Raw genomic sequence first — 7118 nt, 5'->3', positions numbered from 1 at the left:
GGTAAAGGAGATAGAGGATGAAGGAAAAGGGGAAGGGGACAAGGGAAAGGGAACAGGGTATTTGTCCCAGAGGGACAGAGGACTACCTCTGAATAGAGAGGAGACAGTCATGGCACATAGGCAAATGGAGGTTTATAAAGGTAAAGGGGGAAACCTGTGTTAGGATGAGGTGTTTGATTTTAACTGAGCATGTTAATTAGGTGAGCCAAAGGGGGCTTTTGATTGCTGGGCTTTGGTAGTCAGCCTCAGGAGGAGGAAGTGGCCAAATAAGGGAATAGACCTTGGTAGCTAGCTTTAGGAATATAATCTAATGGTTTTTAGCAAAGCAGGGAGGATGGGAGAGAAAGGTAAGGCCAGCCAGAGCCACATGCTCCAGTGGGCCAGTGTTGCTAACCCAACTACTGGACACTAGAGTGAGATCCCACCAGGAACTTTGGAACTTGTAACAACTATCTAAATTGTCCCCATATAATAAGACATGATAAATCCAAGGACTGACCCTCTCTCCATGTTTTTCCCAAACCATCAGCCCTGGAAATCCCCCTTCTCTCTTCCTGTCCTCTCTAGCAGACCTCCTCAGTCTTCCAAGAACTCTATGGCTAATCCTGGTCACCAGTCATTGTCCTTTGATTCAAAGTGGCTTTATTGCCACAGTGGAATGGTTGTACAGACAATTCTTCTACAACAGGGACTCTGTAGAACACACACCTCAGAGATGGCATTATTCAGATCTGGAGAGGTGGGGTGTTTATATACCAACCCCAGCCAACTATTTGGTGAGGGAAGGCTGCTGCTGTTGGTGTGATGTGCATCCCTAGGCACTTCTTGTCCACTTCACAGTGAGTCATTGGCCAAAAGATGTCAATGTCAGCTGCCAGTAGACTAGTAAGTGCAATGAGAAGAGAAAAAGTCATAAGACATGTCCAGGATCTCTGAGAAGGGTCCAGTTCCCAAGCTCTCAACCAAATCCTAGTAGGGGCTCATAGAAGCATATATGGAGGACGTCAAGTTTATTGGGGGGAAAGCCCCAGTCTCAAGTGGTAAGTTTCTAAGCCCTGAGCACAGGGAGGACTTCACATATGTCCAGGGCCTGGTGGAGAGAAGATAGTTTGGGAACCCTGGACCAGGGGCTTTGGTGGTATGAGACACAGGCTCCAGTGTGAAGCTTTGAGCAAGCTGAGCTGAGGAACTGGAAGATGCCCACTCAGGCAGCCCATTAAACCCCCTCAATCCAGACTAACATAGAATGTCTTCAAAAACAAAGAGGGCCCCATATAAACACCTGTACTCACATGAACACAATGCTTCAGAAATCCACCGTGGGAATTAACATTGGAAGCCAGTTTTCATAAGCACCTTTGTATTCCTGAAAATGTTTATTTACAATGAGCAAAGATACCTTATAAGATTTAAAAGGAGCCAATAAAGACTTCTAAAGTGAGTTCATGGCCAGAGACAGGACTAGGCAGGTAGCTCTTATCAGAGGTCACTATTTTAAAAGGACCTGGGTGGCCATCTGGGTGTAAATGAAGACAGTGTACACACTGAACAGTGTACTAGATAAGGCTGAGAACATGTAACCAGCTCAGAACTGAGGAAAGAGGTTTGGACACCCAGCAGGGGAGGGGAAACAGCAATACTGCACCCAGGTCCCTGCCCCTAGGGTGGCTTCTAACACTACATTATTTTTCTCATTGCTGTGACAGGGTGTATTCCAAAAACAGCTTATGGCAGGAAATGCTTATTTGTGCCACAATCTAATGGGCACAGTCATAGTGGCAGGAGCATAAAGCAGCTGGCCACATGCATCAGCAGTCATGGAGCAGAGACTGATGAATGCTTGCACTCAGCATCCTTTCTCAGTTTTACTCAGTCTGGGACCCCCAACTCATGGAACAATGCTACCCATGTTGAGGTCTCCCTGTCTCAATTAACTCAGAGATGTACCTCACAGACATTCCAGACGGCTGTCTCCTAAATGAGTCTAGACCCTGCCAAATTGACAGGAAGCACCACCACAAATGGTCAGCTTGACCTGTTCCTTAGAGAAAGGCCTTCCCAAAGGCCTGGGTTTCTCTGACCCTCCAAGGGCCCTCAGCTGATCACTGACGGTAGAGATGGAAGGCCAGCTCACTATCTTGGCCTGAGCCCATGGGCTCCATCAGAAGCGGGCACTTAGCCTGGAGTATCCTATCCCTCCTTTCCCTTAGCAGGGTTCCCTAGTTGCCAGGAGACTCTTTGACAGAAAAGCCTGGGGTTCCTGGGTGTGCTAGCTAGGTGAGACTTCATCTGTACCTGGGCTAAGAGATGAGAGTGCCGTTCTGCAGAACAGCTGTGGTTATTGGGTCATTTCTCAGAGTGAGGAGCTGTAGGCAGGGAGCCACAGCTGGTGCTGCCATGTGGCTTCTGCTGTGGGAAGGCCACATGCTGTCCCATGCTGAAAGTACCAAGCAGATGGTGGCTCAAGGTCTACCAATCTCCCCCTCCTTGACAAGGTACAATGCCCCACTGACATATCCTCAGTGTGGAAAATGAACTCAAGTGGCCATCACCTGAGTCTCTGAAGCTCCCAAGAAGACTGATACCGATGGCAGCCTCACAGTCTAGCAGGGGTGAGTGTCACAAATATGACCAACACTGTGAAAGTCAGCATCATTTTCAGGATGTTGCAGCCATGACAAGGATGACATGTTCAGCCCAGGATGGAGGCAGAGAGGACTTGAGTCCAAGAATGTGACTGCAGAGTATTGGGTCCACACCCCTCAAACTCAGCTTCCTCACTCCTCGGTCGTTAATCATCTGCTGGGCTTCTGGAAGCATAAAGGAATGTGGGACCACTGCCTTGTGGAGCGGGGCCACATACACACCAGGATTATCAGTGAGAAGGACCCAAGACACCTGCCCCAGTCTTGGGGCAGGGAAGGCATTGAGAGAAGGTAATATCCACAGGAGCCCCTCCCTCAAGTGCCTAAGGGTCAGCCAGGCAGCAGATGGAACAGAGGTGTGTGGCTGGGTGGCAGACCCATGAGCAAGGCCTGGGAGGGGTGGGGTGGGGAAAAGACTGAATGGGTGGGCTGAGCACTGAACAGTTTTCTGTGCCAGGCAGAGAGCTTGGATCTGGTACAGAGGTGATGTGTTGTTTAAACTAGACACAGAATGATTAGGTCTACTTTTTTTTAAAACTCCTCAATGTTATGTAGAGGTAAGGAGGCCAAGAATAGGATTCTGTGTCATCAAGAGGCAGAAGATGATAGGCTAAGTTAGGAGAGGCCTTGCGGATGGTCTATTTAGAAGGTAAAATGGATGAGACTTGAGGTTGACTTGCTCATTGCTGTAGACAAGCATCCAAGTATCTCTTCATGCTAATGGTGGCCTCAGTACATGAGGCTTGTATCTTCTTCCTGGCTCCCTGTCAATGGACCTGCTGCATGCCCCAGAGCAGAGCTTAGGCCCTGTGTGGCACACAGCATGTATCTGCTCCCTTTCATCTTGATCTCTTAAGAAGCTGAAATTCTGATTCAGCATCACCAGCAGATGGCAGCATGGGAATGAGGGAAGGCAAGACGCCCTAGCCCACCACCTCTTTGGAAAGAGCTTGAACTGGCCATCCGGGTTCACCAACAGGCAGAAAACTTACTGGCCACCCTCATTGACATCATGATAACAGCAACGCCTCACCACTGGAGAACTGCAGACTCCTAGGAGCGAGCCTCACACCATCATCTACCTCACTTCATCCTCAGGACGTCATCAAATAGGAACCATGATGAGAAGGTCCAGATGCACAGAGATGAAGTGCCTCAGAATATGGTCTGGAATTCCAGCCTGCCTCTGTTGCCATTCGAAACTCATGCTTTGGGAGGAGTGGAGACCAGTTGGCTACAGGGTTTGGAGTGTCCTCTTCCAAAGTTCTCCCCCTCTGTGATCCTGACTTCCTGCCACTGGAAAGGAGTAGATATTTATCCCCATTTTGCACATGAATAGCAAGAGGCTATTGAGTGCAGAGCTACCCAGTGAAAAAGTAAAAAGAAGGATGAGGAACACATGATCCTTGGCCCTCCACTTCTCTGGGACTGCTCTCTTACCTCCTGCTCATGTGGAGTGGTCTGAACATTGCACTGCATCCTCTAGAGATAGACTTCTAAGTCCAAGAGAAAGCTCAGACACTAGGTTCCCAGGCAATTCACAAGCCCTATCAGCAGGAGTTCAGGCAGAGGAGGGAAAATATAATAAACATGTGAAACGCTTTCCCTCCCATCCCACCAAGAGCCAGGGAGTTTGACTTCAGGCTGACTGCTCCAGCTGAGCCCAAGCCAGACTATACTAGAGAGAAAGGAGTGAGAAGCAAATGCCTGTCTTCTTCACAGATGTGAGCTGGAGAGGATACATCACAAGAACAATGGAATTCAAATTGTCGTGCAAATGATGTGTAGGGTGTGAGGAGGTGAGGGTGTGTGTTGTGTGTCTGAATATGTGTATGAGTGTTTGACTGAGTGTGAGTGTGTGTGAGAGAATGTGAGTGTTGTGTGAGAGTGTTTGTGAGAGTATGACTTTGAATGTATGTGTTGTGTATGTGAGTGTGTTATGTATGTGAGTGTGTGTGAGTATATGTGAGTGTATGTGAGCATGTGAGTGTGAAAGTGTGTGCATGAGTGTGAGTGTGTGCATGAATGTGAGTGTGTGTGTATTATATGTATGTGTGCATATGGAGGCCAGAGGTTGAGAATAGGATGATGTCCAATGTCACAATCTACTTTGTTTTTTGAGACATGGTCTCTCACTGTATTAGCATTAGAGGAACAGAAGTGATAATGAGTATATCTATGGGAGGATTCATTATAGTGGTTTACAGGCTGTTGTGGCTATTCTTGGTTGTCAACTTGACATCTGGAACTACTTAAAACCCAAAAATGAAGGGGAGCACCTGTGAGGGACTTTTACTTTGAAATGGAAAGATCCACTTCTAATCCAGATGTTGAGATGGGAAGACATGCCTTTATCCAGATGTTTTAAGCTGGGAATCCCCAACTCTAATCTGGGCCAGTCCTCCTACTGGAAGCCTATAAAAGGATGTGGAAAGCAGAAGCTTTTGCTCTTTGCCTGCTTGCTCTTGCCCTCATTAGCAAGCCCATTCCTTCAATAGCAGTAGAGCCTACTTCTTAGGAACTTTGGTGTATCCTGCAAACCAATAAGACATCCAGTCTCATGGACTGAACAACTACTAAATTCTTGGACCTTTGGTTCATAGGCAACCACTGTTAGATTAGCCAGACCACAGCCTCCAAGTCATTCTAATAAATCCCCTTTCTATACACAGAGATTTATTCTATAAGCTTTGTTACTCTAGAGAACCCTGACGAATACAGCTATGTTCTGTTTCATCCAACAACAGCTGTCTCCCAATGGAAAGGTCAAGAATCTAGTAGCTGTTCAGTACATCAGGCTAGATATCTCAGCTGGTCTTCAGTGTATGAAAAAGTAGGTTCTAACACCAGAGAATGAATGCCTCAGCAACAGAGTAGATGACCTTGTCAGCAAGAGTGAGAGCAAACAGGCAAAAACCAAAGTCTTCTTTCTTCCTTGTCCTTTTTTGTAAGCTGCTATCTGAATGGGGTGGGAGGTAGCTACATATTTAGGGTGGGTCTTTGGGCCTCAGATAATTCAATCAAGGAAAATTCCTCAAAGTTGTACCCAGCTGCTTGGGTTGTAGTCGATTTCAGATGTAGTCAAGTTGACAAGAGATTAGCCATCACTCTCTCTGAAGCAGTAACGTGCTATTTCAGCCCCCAGGGTCAGAGGCAGAGGTCATGTGTCCATGTGTACGTGGTGCTGATGCTCCAACTTAGGTCTCCATATGTGTACAGCAAGCACGTTACCCTCTGAGCCCCTCCCTAGCCAATGTTGTTACCTCGGACAGTGAGAGAGGCTGTGTGGAACCCACTTCATACTTAGACTGTTCCAGGAACTCCCGAATCATTGAGTGACATTTGAGCTACCACAATGGGACCAACACTGTCCTAAACCCAGGAAGAAACTAATAAACAGGACAGATCCGTTCCAGACAAGAGAGGTGAGCAAAGACCACAGAAATAATATTTCAGTTGCTAAGTGCTATGAACAAAATACTGAACAGGGAGCTCAGGAGGCTACTTGGCACAGGGGATCAAAGAAAGCTTCTCTAGGGAGGTGATGCCTAACAGCTCAGGGTGTCACAGGCAGGAACCAAAAGATGAGGGGTCGGGAGGAGGGAACGGACAGGAAGAGAAGAGCAAATGCAAATGTCCTGGGGTATAGGGGAGGTACTGTGAACCAGACCCTTGGGGAGGAAGGGGAGTGGGAAGTAAGGTTCTAGAAGCAAGTGTAGCTTGGTAGAACTGCTCTGTAAAACCCAGATTGGGGGGATTTTTATCCTGTTGGTCCTCCACCTCCAAATGCTGCTGTAAAATCGCCTGCATGTATCTCATAAAACCTGCTCCATGGCAGGCTGTGTGTGCCAGAAAAGGGGTGACAGCAGGATTTCCCCTGTCCCACATCCTGGAAGAGCAGCTGCACTTACGGTTCTGGGTACCTGGAACTCACCAGTGGGCACAGAACTCAGCACCGTTGTTATCGGAGCAGCACCAGTGGTGCCTCGATGCTCTGCAGAAGCCTCCTCCAGAGCCCTTCTCCAGGCTACATGCTCCGTCCATCTTCAGCACCACAGGATGGGGACACTGGAGCCTCTCTGATCCAGCATAAGCTTTTATTATTTTATTTGGTTTAGAGAAAGAGCCTCATGTAGCCCAGGCTGGCCTTGAACCCAGTATGTTGTTCAGCATGAACTGATTTTCCCACCTCTACTTCCTGAGTGCTGGGGTTATAAGCACACACCACACCAGTTTCAGTTAGTGCTGGGGCTTGAACGAAGGGCTCTGTGCACTTCAACTACAGCCCCAGCCCAAAGCAGGAGCTTGTAAGCAAGTGGCATGATCCAACTAATGCGTTAGTAAAACAGGAGCTTCAGGTTACATGGATTCACCTACTCATGACCCTGTGGGCACATGAATGGGGAGGAGAGTTGAGTTTCAGAAAAGATAAATCACGTCCCCAAGACTACACTGCTGTGAGGGGCAGAGAAG

The sequence above is a fragment of the Peromyscus leucopus genome, chromosome 9 (genome assembly GCF_004664715.2).
Source record: "Peromyscus leucopus breed LL Stock chromosome 9, UCI_PerLeu_2.1, whole genome shotgun sequence".
Taxonomy (NCBI): domain Eukaryota; kingdom Metazoa; phylum Chordata; class Mammalia; order Rodentia; family Cricetidae; genus Peromyscus; species Peromyscus leucopus.
This window is presented reverse-complemented; position numbering follows the sequence as displayed.